General features: G+C 35.3%; 1 protein-coding gene and 3 pseudogenes across 1 annotated transcript in view; 2 read left to right on the forward strand and 2 right to left on the reverse strand.

Annotated features, from left to right (window-relative positions):
- The first annotated feature begins 3,876 nt into the window (after window positions 1-3,876).
- On the forward strand, window positions 3,877-4,263 carry LOC143540517 (egg cell-secreted protein 1.2 pseudogene; annotated as a pseudogene).
- A 2,199-nt stretch (window positions 4,264-6,462) lies between these two features.
- The window catches only part of LOC143540527 (uncharacterized), an 81,355-nt gene continuing 68,215 nt past the window's right edge, over window positions 6,463-19,602 (reverse strand). Inside the window, exon 2 of the transcript XR_013136608.1 lies at window positions 6,463-6,475. The gene's annotated coding sequence lies outside the window, so the exon portion shown is untranslated. The remainder of the gene's footprint in view (window positions 6,476-19,602) is intronic.
- Window positions 10,425-10,823, forward strand: LOC143540518 (egg cell-secreted protein 1.2 pseudogene; annotated as a pseudogene).
- Window positions 17,386-18,984, reverse strand: LOC143540525 (protein BYPASS1-LIKE pseudogene; annotated as a pseudogene).

Consider the following 19,602-nt stretch of genomic DNA (forward strand, 5'->3'; position numbering starts at 1 on the left):
CATTGAGCAAACAAACACCATTTTTTTCATTTCCACACAATGAATCATTTCATTCCCACTGTATTAAACACTACCTAAAGGTTACAAGAAACTAAGCATTGTTACAACCAATAAAAACAAGTGCAATCGCGCCGGGCAGCTGGGAAAACAAAAAAAAAAACATATATAGCGCAACCACGTCGGGCAGCTGGGAAAACCCCAAAGTTGAAACATGGGCGTTGGTAAAACTCATGCGTTACGAAATGAGTCGGCGCGAATTCGGTTAGTGTCAGTTATGTTCGTGGTGAAAGAACAACTGAACACGAAGATGAAGGCGTGTGCAATTACAACTAAAAAAAAGGACTTGTAAACAATGTGTGCTCCTGTGTAAAACCAAAAAGAGCATTCATACAAAAAAAACATTCATAATTGTTCAATGCAAACCAAAAAAAACATCAATAGTTTGTCCAAAAGCTGGATTTGAACCCTGGTGGTGGCCAAGGTAACATAACTAAGTGACTTATAACAAACAATACAATTCACACTACCAAGAACTTAGATACTGGCTTCATTCAACAAATATATGATATATCTCATATACAAAAATTCTATAAAAACTTATGTGTGGCTCCAAACTTCTCAATTATACTAATTAGATAATTGACAAACCAATTAAGTAGTTTATGTCACAAACGATATTAATTAATTCCTAAGCCAAAAGATAAGAAACCCAAAGTATTAAACATGACTAAGTATGTACATGAAGTCAACCGAAAATACAAGAACTAGTTCAACAATGAGAAATAATATCAGACACAAATCATCTATAACGGGGAGAGGAATTGTGATACATTATAGTGCAGCGGTAAAGAAGTGAGACGCAGGTTCTAAGCCATAGAATCAGACCGCAAACTACATAAATAAAGAGTATGAGGCCACTCTTGTAGTGTTGTGTGTCTTCAAGCCTCCTCAGGCTATCTCAATCAAAAGCAAAGTAAAAAATTTTGGGGCCCTTCTTCAATTTATACATGCTAATGTAGTTTAATATTTGAACTATGCACTTGTAATATGATCTATAAGTGGTACATTAGAGTGCTCTATTATGTTAATAATTTTGTTTTTCAGTTTTAGTGTAACTTTTTATCTATTATTTAAATTATTATAATAAAGTGAAAGATAAACAATCGAAAAATGCTGACATGAAGAACAAAGAAAAATTATAAAACAATAAACTCACATTAAATGTTAAATATCTTATAACATAGTTAAGACTGGCGTAATCTAAATCGTCACCTTGTGTGTATCGTAACTTTGTTCAAAATTATATACAAAATTATATACATTATTTAATTGGTTTATAATTCAAACAATGTTAAGTTATTATTATTATTTTAAATCACATGGCTTTTCATCATTCATCGCGAAGTGGCAAGCAAATATTGGACTGTAAAGAAAATATGGTATGGTGCTTGCCATTAGTTTGAAACATAGATGGTGAAATAAAAATTAAAGAAAGTGCAAAAAAATATTAACACAAGACCGCACAACAACTTAGTTGAAATGTTACCACTTAACCAGAATTACACTTATGTTGTACAGTAACAAATATAGTTAATCTATACGTAATGTATATAGTTTTTTTAGAGAAAGGGTCTTTATATTTGGATTCCTAAAGCTCTAGCTTCACCTACTCTTTCTATTGGGCCGGTTCTCGCCGTCCGTTTGGAGCCGGGAATCTGAGCACAAGTTTGATGTGTGGAGAGAAAAGCAGCCCCAGAAGTGAGCCCATATGGAAAACCCACATTAAGATGATTGACAAATTGAAGAGTATATAATTTTAACATTTTTGTTGCCGGTCAACAAGTAGTAGTACACAATCAATTTCCGTATAATATTTTTTTAAACTGTAAATAATAAATGATAATAAAACGCAGAAAGGTCATGGGGTATACTCTAACTCATCTTAATTCTACATAAGCTTCATATCATCACTTTTTCTTCTCTTTCACTATTTGTCATTTAAAGGAAATGGTTTTACTCATTTAACACATAATTATTATAACAAATCAGTTAGCAATTAATACATATTGTTCCTTTTAACCCGTTAAAAGTATAACCCATGGACCTTTTTAACACACTTAACACAAGTGGGGAGTGGTTTAATCCATCTTTAAAGTGTCATGTCAATTTAACCTATGTAGGGGTTAGAGTATACCCCATGGCCTAACTGTCTAGGATTTTTTTTATTTTTTGGTATTATCGCCTGTCACTCTCGAAAAAATATTGGTTTCAGTCAAATGTCGAATAAACTTTCCTCAACCTTCATGTGACACCAACGTTTAGCATGTAGATTGGTCCTTGTTCAAGTTAAAAGAGCTCTAAAGATCATATTATATAGGGTTGTGCAACGGTTCAAAATCGAAATGGAACCATTAAATGCTAAATTAATAATCAGAACCGCGTTAAACTAATTTTTTTTCGAAATGGTGTGTATTTACAAAAAAAAAGGAAAATGGGGAAAGTAAAAAAAAAGGTAAACGGTGTATCCTTTCCTGCCATCAGAGGATTAAGAACAATGCGGATTAGGATCCTCCATTGGCAGGCGAGGTTCAATCATTGGGACCTATTCCTTCCACGCCAATGGAGGATTAAGAGGAGCAACTTACAAACCCCATTTGTGTTCCGTTATAAAACTTAGCCGACGCCTAAACTTAGCCAACTTGTCCTCAAAGCTGCCATTTAAAATTCTTAACAAAACCAAAGATAGGTTTGATTAGTTTGTTCGATTCGGTTTGTTTAAAAAAATTTTGTTTAATTTTAATAGGTTTGATTACCATTAGTTTGTTTAGTTCGGTTTGTTTATGAATAATTTGTTTATATCTTTGGTTTTGTTAAGAATTTTAATAAGTTTGATTACCATTAGTTTTTTCGGTTCGGTTTGTTCGGTTCAGGCATGTGAAAAGTGGTATTAACTTGTAAGATGGTGCAGCTTTGAGGACAACTTAAAGCTTTGAATGGATTTATGCATGCATTTAAATGGCAGATGGATGGCAAATGGCAGCTTTGTAGACAAGTTGGCTAAGTTTAAGCGTCGGCTAAGTTTTATAACGGAACACAAACGGGGTTTGTAAGTTGCTCCTCTTAATCCTCCATTGGCGTGGAAGGAATAGGTCCCAATGATTGAACCTCGCCTGCCAATGGAGGATCCTAATCCGCATTGTTCCTAATCCTCTGGTGACAGGAAATGATACACCGTTTACCTTTTTTTTTTTACTTTCTCCATTTTCCTTTTTTTTTAAATACACACCATTTAAAAAAAATCCGTGTTAAACGGCACTCGTCAGAATTGGTGTTCAAATCATAAAATAAAATATTATCATATCAAGATATGATATTCTTCCAATGATGGGGAATTGAGAATGGATTATAATGCCTCAAGATATTATAGAAAAAAAATATCTTAAAACAAAATTTAAAACAATAGAAGATGATTATTGCTTATGATATTTTAAGAAGAATGTATTTAACTCAGAAATGTGGATGGTTGCCCGTGCCATGAATTACCCGCCCCTAATATTATACATCTTTTGGGTTCCTTTCATTGAACCAACCATTTATTCTATAATTAACTGTTACATTTCATTTTTTTATACTTAACGATTTTTTATTAGCACGAAATATATGGTATGGCTCTTTTATTACTTGGATGGTTCGTTTCAAAATCTTTTAGACTTTCTTCATTCAATCATTCACAAACTGATTTTTAAAGACTAATAAACTTCATCATTTACTTACAAAATTCATTACGTAATAACACCTCTACACACATGCACACATATAAATATCCCACTTACATAGCCCTAGATTTTACAATTCTTTCAATTTTAATAATAACCCATGGCTACAGTTAAGGTTCTTCCAATCACTCTACTTTTGCTATCATGCCTTGTTACTTCCCAAGTTGGTTCAATGGCTCGGAAAGTGCACGCGAACAAACCCGGTGAAGGCCTCATTGATAGGCTTCAAGGAGCAAAGGATAGTGGCGAAATAATGGACTGTTGGGATGCATTAGTCGAGTTGAAGTCATGCACGAGTGAAATGATACTTTTCTTACTTAATGGTGACAGTTACTTGACTGCGGATTGTTGTAGAGCTATTCGTGCTATAACTCACGGGTGTTGGCCTTCGATGCTTACTTCTCTTGGATTCACTTCTGAAGAAGGCGATGTTCTTCAAGGTTATTGTGGGAGCGCACCCGTGCCACAACCGGCAATGCGTGCTTGAGGGCTTCAATGTTTGACATTATGTAATTTGGAATAAATTAATGGAATAAAACAAGTTTATGTTATTTGTTAATTATAAGTCTTCTTGTGTTACTTTTATATTCATGTTCATCTTTTACCTTTTAGTCACATGCATATTATCATTAAAATTTAAAGAGTACATTAATCAATGAACAAAACTTTAGATTACGACGGTCCTTTTTGTAAGAGATTTTGAATTTGGCGTGAGTTGATAGTACGCACCTAATTGACGAAACTATAAACAGTAATAAACTAGTAAAATTAGTCTATCCATAACTTAGGTGTTAAACGGCTAAACCGAACCGCCTTCACTTGTTTACTGTATGATCCGGCTCCTCATGGCATTTTCATCCAATGCTTATACTCTTGTAAGTCCTTTTTTTTGTTGGATCCCTCTGTGTTTACAACATCTAGTAGGAGTTAATGGCCCGGATCGAATTAAACACGAGAATATATTTGGCACAACTCACCAATTTTATTAATCAAGAAAATAACTCAAAACTTGATCAATTCTCTCTTAACCTTTACATGAATTCTTTGGGGTTATATAGAGGCTCGATTACAATTAAAGTAAAACACAAACTCCTATTTATCTATTAAATAAAATTCCATCTCTATCTAATACATAAAATAGATAATTATCTCTAACTGCAATAACTAAATAATTAATGAGATCGATCCATTAGCTCGAACTGGCCCCACCTTCCCGACCCATAACTCGGTTCGGGAATTAACTCCAACAATCACCCCCTTAATTTCCGAACCGGAATAGGCGGACCTTTAACCTCGAACATGTCTCTTTTGTTCTATTTAAGTTGACCCACAAACTTGACCTTCTCAGCTTTCTCAACCATATTGGTCCTCATCATCTTGGTCTTAACTTCTTGAAACTTCTCTTGATCCATAACTTTGTTCTTTCGGCTCTTCCAAACTCGACCTCCTTTATGACCTTGTCCCCGACCATTCCCTCGGCCGCATGAACTCGCATAACCGCTCATTTGGCTGCGATTCTTGTCATCTAATCGAGCGAACAATAGTTTTCCTTGATCCTCTTTTGTTCCCGAATCGTTTAACTTAATTTGAATCGGCGTGGATTTCTTAACATAACCAGGAACTCCCACGGTTAACTTAATCGTGTATAACCGGCTTCTCGTTTGAAACGCCTTCATCATAAGTTTACCCCCATCATCGTACAAGAGCAAATAATCTTTCTTCATATGAACATTACACCCGTTCTCCGTTGCTTGACTGAGACTTATTATATTATCTTTCAAACTTGGTATAAAATAAACATCGGATAAAACCCGATCACCTCCGGTTTTCGATTTTAACAAAATCTTTCTTTTACCGCATATATCAACACACGACCCGTCCCCGAATTTTACCTTACCCATTATATTTGTTGAGTTCGGAAAAATACGACTGGTTACCTGTCATGTGATTTGACGCTCCGTTGTCGAGATACCAAGTGTCCTTTTCCACTTTCTCGGCTTCAAGCCTTTTCGGGTTTACTCATTCTTCGTTTAAGTAAACCGTCTCATGAAGTTTAAATAACCTGCCAGATCACGATCGGCTGGTTCATTCGTTTGAGTGAGATTTGCTTCCTGATTTTCTCGTCTTCGTTCCGGACACGAGGACGCAAAGTGTCCCATCTCGTCACATCGAAAACATTTAATCTAGGAGCGGTCTTTCCTTTCTCTTACCCGTCCTTCGGTTTGGTATGATCCTTGTCCTCCGATATCCCGGCCTCTTCCACGTTCCCATGAACTCGACCCACCTTTACCTCGGTTACCGGACTGATCATACGATTTACCTTTGTAACTATATTCTGATCGATTGAAAAGTAACTGACTTTGAGACTCCGAAGCAGCGCGCTCTCTTCCTCGTAAACGTTCCTCAAACGCCTTAAGTCTTCCTACAGCATCTTCAAACCTCATACTATCGAGATCAACCGTTTGCTCGATTGAAGCTACCAGATTGAAGTATTTTTTTGGAAACGCGTCGAGTAACTTTTTCACAAAAACATCTTGCTCGAATAAGTGACCAAGACCCGTTGCCTTTGATACCATACCGGTTATTTTTCCCGCAAACTGATCAACAGTCTCGTCTTCCGCCATCTTGAGTTTCTCAAATTCACTTTTCAACGTTAGGAGTCGAGCCTTTTGGACTCGCTCGGCCCCAACAAACTGTGCCTTCAAAGCCGCCCATATTTCTCGAGCATTCTTGTATTGAGCAACCTGAAGAAGAATATTACCTTCCATAACTTGGAACAAAAACGACCTTGCCGTCTTATTCTTCTTCGCATCAATAGCCGCGCCCTCTTCTGGTTGAAAGACTTCCCATAATCCTTGATCGTCCAAAATCGCTTCCACCACAATCGTCCATGTGATGTAATTTGTTCCGTTCAGCCTTGTAACCTGCACTGATATCCCCCCGTTCGCTTTGGGTGGGATTATCGGTCTTTCTTCGGCATCTGCCATTGACGTCTTTTTTCTCTTCCGTTGGTAAACTTTTAACGGTGTCGAACTCCCTTGTTCCAGTCCGTTGGAACAAACACAAACAAATCAGTCCCAAACAACTTTTCAGAACCGAACCCGTTTGCTCGCAACACCCCAATCACGAATACCTTCTTGAAAAAAACTTCAAAAATATTAAATTGCAACACCAATATTCTGTTGTTGCCTTCTTCCGTAACCACTGTGCACAAAAATATTGTGCAAACTTTGTTTCTTAATAATTAAAAAACCTTGATTTGTGTGATACTTTTAATCACAAAATCACCCAATCAAGAAACACAGTAGTCGGTCACCTGCTACAAAACTCACAAATCCAATTTTCCAATTCTCACCGCGAACAGTCCTTAGCTCGCAGTAGAACCGAACCCTCGTTCTTGAACAACAAATCTCAACGCCTGCCTTGCTTGAACAGGACCTGCGAAACCTGCTGGAACCACACAAACCCGAACAAATCCCTTCTGTTCGATCTACAACCATCGTCTCGCCGCTCGAACACAAACCCGGTAGTTCTTGGTCTGCTCCTCCTGCGATCTTTAGGCTATTCAATCCTTGCTCTGATACCAATTAATGGCCCGGATCGAATTAAACAAGAGAATATATTTGTCACAACTCACCAATTTTATTAATCAAGAAAATAACTCAAAACATGATCAATTCTCTCTTAACCCTTACATGAATTCTTTGGGGGTTATATAGAGGTTCGATTACAATTAGAGTAAAACACAAACTCTTATTTATCTATTAAATAAAATTTCATCTCTATCTAATAAATAAAATAGATAATTATCTCTAACTGCAATAATTAAATAATTAATGAGATCGATCCATTAGCTCGAACCGGCCCCACCTTCCCGACCCATAACTCGGTTCAGGAATTAACTCCAACAGTCTTTAACTCGTGGATTGACTTTTAATGAGATTTGATGTTATGTGTGTTCATATGGTTTCACTCATAATTGAATGAATTGCTTTTGATACTATATGACTGTCATGCATGTTATTGAGTAATCTTTTGGATAGTGTTTAGGCTAAGCAAATCTACATTAATCATGGCTAGGAACTATTATTGATTCAAAGGAATGCTTCGAATCAAATATCACCAATGAGTTTGGGTGCAATGAGTGACCACGTGATAAGTCTTCATCTGAATAACCAAAAACAAATCAAAGAGTTTCTTATTTTTCTAGTGGGCATAGTGGACAAAGTCATTGGTAAAAAAAATTAAAATAAGTGGATTAAATTGATGGAATGAGAAGTCAGATATTAGATATTACTGGTAGTTTCTAAAATGTCTGGCCACTAAACTTGATATATCAACGAACATCTTTAAGGATAACAAGAAAAACATGTACTTGAGAAAGAAACATATAGTTCTCATGAAAATAATGAAATTCTAAAATCGATGACCTAACCCTCGAGTTCTCATTGTTTTTCACAACGTTAAAAGGTGAAAAACGATTTTTCTTTTTTGGTTCTCGTACAGCTCTAACATATGCTTGGATGAATGTTTTAGATAAGAGCATTCCCATCCCATCCTTCATAATTATGTGAGGGGGATTGATAAATTATAGGGTGGAGTTTTGAATGATTGTGAGTGTAAATTATAGGGTGGAGAGCAAAAAATGTATTGATTTTTTGTAAATTTGAGGAAATATTTGTGGAACATTGTTTGCCCCTATTTATTTTTTAATATTTGTTGGATTGGTTGTGAGTAGAGGAGAGAGAAAACTGTAATGATAAAAGTATAAAATGTATTATTTAATTAAACAGAAAAGAGAAATGTATTGTTTTGTAGTGTAATTATAGAGATGGGGATGAAGATGAGATGTGAATGTTCTAACGAGTAATTGTTTAAAACTATTAACATTAACTATTTAAAATAATTAATAAAATATATTAGAAAAATACCACTTACTAACCCTTAGGCCATGTGTAGTGGAGGGGCTACAATTGGGGGCGAATTGTGACACGTGACGCCCAGTCAGCAAGGGGTGAGAATTTGTTTTTGAGGTGTAAATGTGTAATGGTGTAGGGGCTACAAGTTGGGCCCATAGTATTTTTTTTATTATTTTCTTTTTATAATTAAACTAATTAAATAAAAACCAATTTATTTAAATAATTAAAAAAAATGCATTAAAATTAAAAAGAAATACAAAAAAAATACATCACTAAAAATATAAAAAAACATATAGCTCGGTTGGCGTACATGTTTAGGTTCGGGTCGGGAAATTGAAACGGATAACTCGGTTGGTTAAGGTTCATCGGGTTCCATTGTAAGTTCACGTTCGGTTGGTTTTGCGAACCATGGTGTTGACCGAAAGGAGGAAATGAGTGGTTCGGTTGGTTCGGGTTGTTTCTAGGATTCATTTTGCATATACATATATATACACACACACAACATATATACATATACATACACATATACATATATATATATATATCACACACAACATATATACATATACATATACAACCACACACACACACACACACACACACACATATATATATAGAAGATGGTTCAAATAAAAAACAATTGTTTTGTGAGAAGTGTAAGAATGCTTTAAAATAAAGCACACCACCTAAATAAGAAACTATACCATATAAATAGGAAACTATACGGTTTTTAGAAACTACCAATCTCAACCGTCAGATCCTAGATCCAAGGGTCTAGATCTCTTCTTATGCTTCTCACAAAATTATTGTTTTTTACATTAACCTACCATATATATATATAATATATCACACACACAACATATATACATATACATATACATATATACACACACACAACATATATACATATACATATATATATATACAATAGTAATATAATAAATATATAATATAATAATAATATACTTCATCTTCTCCAGGCGATAAAAGAACTTCGCCCCCGCCTCAAATCGCCCAAAAATCAGGCGGGCGGTGGGGGGGGCGGTGTTCAGGCTCTTTCGCGCCCCAAAATCGCCCGAACCGGCGCCCAATACACACAGCCTTACTATCACACATATTTAGTGTTAGTGATATTGAAACTCATCTTGTCTAGTTGGTGTCTAGGTGCCATGGGGTTGATGACCCTGTAACAAAACAAAGTCTTTTAAATATTTAAAGGTCCTGAGTTTTAGTCGTAAAATGTAAAAGAAATTTCTCTTTCTTAAGAAAATAAAAGGTATTCACATGACATCATTTTTACTATTAGCTAGTGTCACTTTAACATATTGTCCTAGATACGTGCTACAAATCTTGTCTCCCATGTTTATTATGTGAACTAACCCTTCTAACAAGTTAAGTATCATATAGTAGTTCTTATATTTTTGTCCTTTGGGTTCCTTTCACTAACCAACCATTTATTCTTTTATTTTGCAATAAATTTCATTTATTGTACGTTAATGTCTCTTTTATTAGCACCAATTAGTGGTTTTTTTATTACTTGGATGGTTCGTTTCATAACCTTTTGGTTTTCTTCATTAAGTCACTCACTAACTAATTTGATGATTAATAAACTTCATCATTTACTTATATATATTCGTTACATATAAGAGTACCTCTACACACACATATATATAACCCCCTTACAAAACCATATATATTTTATAGTGTTATAAGAGTTCTTGCCCTAACCATGGCTGCATTCAGGGTTCTTCCAATCACTCTACTTTTACTATCATGCTTTGTTTCTTTCCAAGTCGGCTCAATGGCTCGAAAAGTGCACGCCAACGAGCCCCGTGAAGGCCTAGTTGCCAGGCTTCAAGGGGAGAAGGATAATGGGGAGTTAATGGACTGTTGGAATGCATTATTTGAGTTGAAATATTGCACAAACGAAATCATACTCTTCTTTCTCAATGGTGAAACTTACTTATCGATGGAATGTTGTAGAGCCATCCGCGTTATAACTCACGGGTGTTGGCCTTCGATGCTTGATTCTCTTGGTTTCACTTCCGAGGAAGGTGATATTCTTCAAGGATATTGTGGTGGCGCACCGCTGCCACAACCCACCATACTTGAGGGCTCCGTTGTTTGACATGATGTAATTATGCAATATTGGAATAAAACAAGTATATGTTTTTGTTAAATTAAATCTTCTTGTGTAGCCTAAGTTATTTTCAGCTTGTTCATCTTCGAGTATTGAGTTATGAATATTGAAGCATAACAAAATATTGATGCTAATGAAAGTAAAATAGATATAAGAGATTTCTCAAACAGAAGTTGTATATCAATTAATGACGAGTCGTGAATTTGGTACATATTGCAATTTTGAAATTGAGTTAACAGATATTTATCTAATTAAGAAATTAGTAAGAACACGCGTAATGGTAACTAAGCACATAGGGGATTTTGCGACACGCGGCATCCCTGTCAGCAATGACTAGTTTTAGAAAAAATAACGCAATGGTAAAAAAAACCTCAAAACCCGCTTGCAATCATCACCATTCCTTTGTTCTCGCTCACAACATCTCGTATATACAACGAACACCTACAAAAAGAGACACAACAAGGAGGGGGGTGGGGGTAGAGATGTTCAACGAAACCGGTTCCTGGAACCGAACCGGTGGACCCGAACCGGTTCCTACCCGTTTTTTGTAGGAACCGGACCCTATCTGATTCAACCCGATGATCCGTGACCGGTTCTTGCATTTCTGAGTGGGGGCGGGTAGGAACCGGAACCGAACCGGAACCGGTTCTGGAACCGAACCATCCGGAACCGGTTCCTAACCGGTTCTAGCCGTTGGATCGAATATAGCCGTTGGAAATCGTTTTTTTGGCCGTTTTTTACCGTTGGGGTCAAAAATAGCCGTTTTTTGGCTCCCCCAAGCACCCCACTGTATTTGGTGTCATGGGTTCATCACAACACTCAAAACGCAAACCCGAACGCAAAAAAATACAAAAAAACGCTATTACAACGTTTTGAGTTCTCTAATCTCTTGTTTTCTCTTCTTCTATATTCATATTTGTTGTTATGGCTGCCTCACAATCATCGGTTGGTCAAGGTTCCAACGCCGAACTAAGTTTCGTTCGTATTGTACCTCATAATCGTAATCAAGAGATTTGGTGCAATTGGGATTTGATTGAATTGAGTGACCATTCATTGAAGGCTCGGTGCAAGTTTTGTGGGATTTATTTAAACCCACTTTCGAATTCAAATTTGAAGAAACACATCGAAAAACCGTATTGCAAGGCGTTGAAAAAGAATGTCGATTCGCAACAAACGCAAATGGATAGTGAAGGCGGAATATTTACATACCAAATTGATCGAGTTCAAGATCGTATGGCGAAGTTTGTGATTCAAGAAGCTTTGCCGTTTAGCCACTACAACAACCCTCGCTTAACCGCCATGATTCGAGATACGCTTCAACCACAATACACTCACGTAAGTCGTCATACTCTTAAACGTTATTGTTTAAAATTGTGGAAGAAGGCCAAAGAGGTACTAATTGCATATTTTGAAAATATAAATACGGGAATAAACTTAACTAGTGATGTTTGGTCGGCTCCACATGGTCTACCCGAATCTTATCTTTGTGTCACCGCTCATTGGGTAGACCCGTCATCGTGGGAAATGATGAAACGCACCGTTGCTTTCGAACTCTTTGAGTATCCACATACGGGTGATAATTTGTTTGAAATTTTAGATTATGTTATAAAAACTTATAAACTAGAAAATAAAATATTTTCAATGGCATTTGATAACGCGTCGAATAATACATCGGCGGTTGATAAATTAAAATTAAAATATACGCCGATTTGCAATGGTGTATTTTTTCATTCAAGGTGTGTTGCACATATCATTAATTTAATCGTGCAAGACGGACTTGCTTCGGATGAGGTTACATCGGTTATAAACGATTTTAGACTAATGATACATGAAGTTTTTAAGAAAAGTAAAAAAAGACAAATGGAATATAGAAAATTTTGTAAAGATACGGGAAGAAAAGCTTTGGGAGCTAATTGGGATGTACCTTATCGATGGAATTCCACTTGCATAATGTTTCAAAGTGCTTTGAAACAAAGAGAAACTTTACAAATGTTTCATTCTAGTCTTGCCGAGAATGATTTGGCAATCCCCTTTTCAAATGAGAAATGGGAAATTATCAATGACTTATCGACTTTTCTTTAAGTTTTTAAAACATCAACTACGAAACTATCGGGAACGTATTATCCGACAAGTCCCTTGGTTCTTTCGGAGTTATTTTTAATCGTTAACAATCTTAAAGAATTTGAAAATAAAAGTCCAATGTTTTCAAACATCATATTACCAATGAAGTTTAAATTAAAAAAATACTTTCTTGAATTGCCACCGGTTTTTGCTTGCGCAGCCGCTTTAAACCCAATGTTAAATGTTACGGGGGTTGAATGTGTGATAGACGAAATTTTTTCAGCCTTAGATATGCATGAAGTTGACCCAAACTTTTCAACAGAGGCAAAAAATGATTTTAACTTGAATTTTAAATTTATGTATGACTTTTATTTAAATAAATATGGGTCAAACATACACATGCCTATGCCGGGGGGTCTTCATCAAGTTCAAGTGCTACTAGAGTACGAGATCCCATGATTAGCCTTATGAACACCGTTCGCAACGTAACGGCTAAAAAACAAAGGGGTAACACCCCTTCAACCGAACTAGGAAGGTATAGTGCAAATGATTACTCTACCGGTTTATCCGAAGAGGAATATGGCACTTTTGATGTTTTGGCTTGGTGGAAGGTAAAGGAAACCGAGTTTCCGATTCTTGCCACCATGGCCCGTGATTTACTAACTGTCCAAGCTTCTACGGTAGCTTCGGAATCCGCCTTTTCTCTTAGTGGCAGGGTAATATCGGTGAGAAGAACAAGACTAAATTCAGAGTCGGTGGAGATGTGCATTTGCTTAAAGGATCACTTGGACTCAATCGATCGTATTCAACACGTAACCACTCTCGAAGATGAAACACCACTTGATGTTCGAGTGCACGACGAACAAGAAGGCATTTCTACAAGTAATTCCGAGGAAGAAGTCGCCGCTCAATAATTAGGACGAACAAGAAGGCTTTTCTATAAATAATATGTCACAACTTTATATTTATAAGTTTAATGTTTTGTTAGTTTGTTTTTGAAGATTTTAAAACATGTAACCTTTTTTTTTTTGAACTTCTTAAAGTAAATAAAATGAATTTTATGTTAATCGTAGTTTAGAATCCAAATCGCAAATGAAAAACGAAAAAAAAAAAAACTAAATGCACTTGTATTGCAAATCCAATGAACAAGTTTACATTGTACAATGGTTACATATTTAACTGATGATGTTCCAACTGATGAAACTCTGCAACTGATGTGTCACTGATTCATATTTTGCATCAGTGACAACAAACTCTGCAACTGATGAATGTTCCCACTGATGAGTATTCCTCATCAGTGGCAACCTTCAGTAGTTGTCATCAGTGGCAGCTTTCCCACTGATTCAACTGATGACTGTTCCCACTGATGAGTATTCCTCATCAGTGGCAGCTTTCCCACTGATGAGTATTCCTCATCAGTGGCAGTCTTCAGTAGTTGTGATCAGTGGCAACCTTCAGTAGTTGTCATCAGTGGCAACCTTCAGTAGTTATCATCAGTGGCAACCTTCAGTAGTTGTCAACTTGTCATCAGTGGCAACCTTCAGTAGTTGTCTTCAGTGGCAACCTTCAGTAGTTGTCTTCAGTGGCAAACATCTTCTTTTTCTTTTTTAAAGTGCTTTTCACGTGTGCATGAGTTTTCATACTTAAATTACATTGTGCAGGGGCGAAGGATATCAAGGGCCAAGGGTAGCCCGGGGCCCCCATGTTTTTTCGTGTATTAGTGTAGATTTAGTTGTTTTTCTTGTTTTTGGCCAAAAGTTTGAGCCAGGCCCCCTCGTTTATGATTTTTATAATACATTTAGAGTCCCCCCCGACATTCGTGTCCAAGCTTCGCAACTGATTATGTGTATAAACCTAATGTTGGGTAAGGTAACCCAAAACACCATTTCTAAGATTTACGTGATTACCCTTATGTCAAGTAAATGGTATAACTTTTAAGTCTTAAAAACTAGTTAAGCAAATAAACGTTTATTCTAAAATGCCCAAAAAAAGTATTTTGAAATATTTTAAATTTTATACATAAAGACTAAAGTACGTTGAAAAATGACCACAAAAGTGGAGGATATCATAAATCCCATTTTATAAACCCTTAATGGTTATAGACTTGTAGACCACTTTGGACCCAAACCAACCAAACAAGCCCACAAACCGGCACGGTTAAGTTTTTAATAAAAGATATTGAACACGACTTACTTTTAAATAAGTCTATACGGTGTTAAATGATTTTCAAGCAAAATGGGCCATTCAAATCGAGGCATCATCAACCAAAACCTCATATTCGAAAAGAAAACCCAAAAATTTATTATGGTATAAGTAAAATGGTATTGAAACATGTTTGCTTCATTGTTTTCTTATTATGTAATGTTCAAACTCACGTTACCAAACTCGTAAGTTGCGGCGGGTACCAAACAGAAGATAAACTAAATATCGTATTTTGTAACTGGCTACTTAAATATATGAGTTAATTAAAAAAATGATAAAAAAATAAAAAAAAAACCACGATAAACAAATCTTAAAAGTAACTAAAGAAAAAGCAAACATAAAATGAAAATGTAAATGTTAATCGCTTTTTTGGGCCATGATGTTTTAATTTGTTTGTGATTTTGACTTTTACGCTAATTCCATATATTATCTTCCATATATATAGTGGATGGAGTTAGTCATGACGCCAAAACCACAATTTAACGTCAGGGGTTCATTAGTCCAAGTGTTTCACTTTAAACTAAAAGAGTTACGAAACGTAAAGCATGTAGGTAAAAGAACAATGATTTACTTTAATAATTTAGCACCATAAACTTAACTGAGATAACAACAGTTTTATATCTTGGCAAAAACTTATAATATACGTATAAAAAGTATAAAAACAAACAATGGTCCAAGGCTTAATTGTCTTTATACCATCGAGGATTAAAAGACAAGGGCTAAATACATTTTCATTTAATGTGTGGTGTTAAAATACTTAGATAAATAATAATAATAATCGAGTCATGGGTTGCCATTAAGTCCTGTCTGGAAACTCACTCCTCACTCCTCCGGACTGGTCAAACATTGACCAAATCACCCCCTTGATATTGATGAATGAAGACTACTTCTGTTTTTTGTTCTGTTATTTTACAAAATAAAATATTTTCTTTCCAAATTTAATATTATATTATTAAACAAAACATGTAATGGATCACATGTTATATGCACTTGTGAGAAGGAAATGGTACTCGTATGATGACTTCATTTCGGATGGCTTTGCAAATGTTTCACTTTTTTATGTTTATTAATCCGATATAATACGATATGAAACGATACAATAAAATATAATTATGTTTTGACCAATATAACTATTTTTGGTCATCTACTTTCACTTAAAATAGAACAGTCACCTCTTCTAGTAGTATTTGTATATCTATATGATATTTGACATGCTTTGCAAATTAAATATATTCCAATGGCCTTAGAATTAAAATATGATAACTATTATATATCAACTTGATTATGATATCTCTTGCTGCTGATAAAGTTTAAGCTAAAATATTGCATGCGATCAATTTATATCGGTTATGACATCATATTAGGTGTTTATGAATTAATAAGGTTAAGTTAGTCTTAATTTAATGAATCACCATTCTTAATATTATCATAAAAGTCATCTTAGGTTTATAAAAGAAACTTCGATTCTCATTCCATCAAAGACATATAAACGCAAAAACCCACCCCAAACCATTTAAACCGAAACAAATTGGTTGGTTTCATTTGAGATGTATAATATATTGTAAACAATCCATATCTTTTAATAATTTTGCCAGATCATGAAAAATAGCCTTTTCTTTTGTTTTTTTTTTCGAAAAATATAGTAAGTGAGCTTATCCAAATATTAACGTGGATCTCATAGTTTTTTTTAACCTAAATGACCCTATATTAAACGGGATATTTAAAATCATCATTGGGTGTATGCAGATTTTTTATTTTGGATCTAGAAATTTGTAATTTAGACGATGAATAATTATGCCTAAATTTATGGGTGTATATAGTCAAAGTCAACTTTTTAAAAGGTTGAATTGAATTGGTCAAAATGGGTGTGTAATGAGTAGAGAAGGTTTCTTCTTGTCAACGTTCAACGATTGAAGATGTTGATGTATTAACTTCACTCCAATTCTTTATTCCAACAAGAAATAAAACAGTTTCTCATGTCAACTTCAACCTAACCAAGACTCTCAATTACATAATCTTCACTCCTATCTTTCTCTCTAATTATATATTTAGTAAGGATTATACTTGGTGATTAAGAGTATCTTAAATATAAACACTCACTTGATATTAGACTACTAGAGTGACAAACTTTAATCATGTAAATGGCAAACAAGGATCGATCGCGATTTATCGAATGGGAAAGAACCAAGATATGTTTGAAGGCTTAAAATTATGACTCTTTAGTAAAAACTTCAAACAAAATTTCAAGATCATAACTCAAAACAATTATAACCAAAACAAATCATCATTCTTATAGGAATGGCCAATTTTTTTATTTTTTTTAAAGTGACTAATGTATAGTAATCTTTTGACATTTACATCTTGACAATCCTTTCAAGATCATGCATTCTTGATAATTATACAAAAAAAAGTTCTTTGTTGAAGTTTCAAATAAACCATCATCCATTTGCATCAAAAACAAAACCAACACAAACACAAATGGACTGAAAACCTCAAACCATTCATCATTCATGTCCTCTAGCCATCAAATCAATCCCTTCGGTTCGACACTTCACAATCCGATGAAACACATCCTAACTTGCTTCTCCAACGGATCCAACCCGCTCTTCAACCCACCATAAACAACCCTCAACTCATCCACTTGTCTCCTAACCTCTTATTCCTTCTCTTCCCCAATCGGAAACCGAGTTGACTCGGTCAACTCATTCACAAACCCTACAAACTTCTCAACCGCGTGAATCTCCTTCAACAACCCACAACTATTCCTCCTCTCCCTCTTCTTCGCCTCTTCCATTATCCTATCGTGCAACGACATAATCGACGCCCCCCAAACGAACATTTTAGGAATATTAAAATGAGACTGCAACCCACGGTCCTGGCAAGGGATCGCCGCCACCAAAGCCCACATCACAAACAAGAACACATAACTCATCGTGTACACAACCAACGCAAGCCCGTTACTCGCAACCACCTCACCCGTTTTTGGCGGGAAAACATTACTCCCGATTGCTTGAATTTGTTTCGAGGCCGACCAAGACCTCGAAACACTCCAAGACAACGATCTAAAATGTTTTAACGAATTATGTCTTTGCGAATCCTTATTATTATACTTCCCAAACGACCGGTTCCTAACCGCTATATTCGAATTCGACGCCTCTTTCTCATCAACCATACCGAAAGTCAAATCGGTCAACCCCTTTTTCGCGCGTCTAATTTGACCTTCACCGAGGCTTTTCTGATACTCCAACGCGCATATAACAATCTCCAACTGCTTATTCCACTGTCTAATCTGTTCAATTCCGTCTCTAACGGCGTTACAAATATCCAAACCCTTAACACTCCGATCATAATAATCAGACAGCATTTTATCCAACGGCTGTTTATTCAAACCGGGCTTATGGTTAAACAATATCATTTTAAACTCCTCTTGAATACAGAGGAAAGCATCTAATAGGTTCGTGATCCACGTCACCGACAGCAATTCATGCGAATCAACTGACGACAAATCATTAAACCTGTCGGCAACCTGCCGTTGAAACTGATCAATATCAGTATCATGATTTGTCGATTCATGGTCGATTGAATGAACAACTGGGTCACGCTTCATACTCAAAATTGACCGACCAAAGTTCGTGAAATTGGGGGACGATGAGGACTGATAATCGGTTCGCATTTTGTGATCACATTAACTTAGCAAAAACCCCCAATTTTGGTTACGAAATTGGAATTGGGGTTTTACTGGATTGATGGAATTGAGGGCTGAAATTTGGGGTTTATGAAACTGAAGGTGGATTGTGAAATGGGTTTGAAGGAATTTTGGAATGAAGAAAGGATTAAGGGTGAAATGAAGTGAAGAAGATGTGAAGTTGAAGAGGGTGAGAGTGTTTGAAACCATGGTGGGTGAGGGGTTATTTATATGGAGGGATGATGTGGGTTTTGGACCGCGTATTTGGGGTGTGTTGAAAGTGTAAAGAAATATTATTTTAAATTTGGAGAGGGAGACCTTTTCTTATTATCTTTTTGGCTTTGCATTATTTTGTTAGTATTTTAATATTTGATTGATACTTTAGAAGTTGAGTGTTCTAGAAAAAATAGAAACATGCTCTAGTGTAACTTATGTTTTTATTTATAAGTACAAATGTGTAATACCGCTCTCGTTATAGTAAATGAAAGAGAAAACCTAGAAAACATAAAGTTACAATACGTGTAGTTAAAACGATATCGATATATGTTCGGTCCTCTGTTTATTATTATTTAACTTTTAACTAAATAATTAATGATTTTTTTCTTCTTGGTTCTTACAATCTAAATTTAATTTATAAAATAGAAATAAAAAGAAATAAAATAAAAAAGAACAATAAATAAAAATTAATGCATCATCACAATTTCAATGAATCAATATTAATGTGTATTATAATATGACTATCTAAATAATTAATACCTAAGATGAAAAATTTTAAAAGTGTTTAATGACTTTTTAATTAATTAATAGTTTTATGATTAA

Source organism: Bidens hawaiensis, unplaced genomic scaffold, assembly GCF_021521415.1.
Source record: "Bidens hawaiensis isolate Kalapana, Puna unplaced genomic scaffold, B.hawaiensis_p1.1 tig00012269_1, whole genome shotgun sequence".
NCBI classification, from domain to species: Eukaryota; Viridiplantae; Streptophyta; class Magnoliopsida; order Asterales; family Asteraceae; genus Bidens; species Bidens hawaiensis.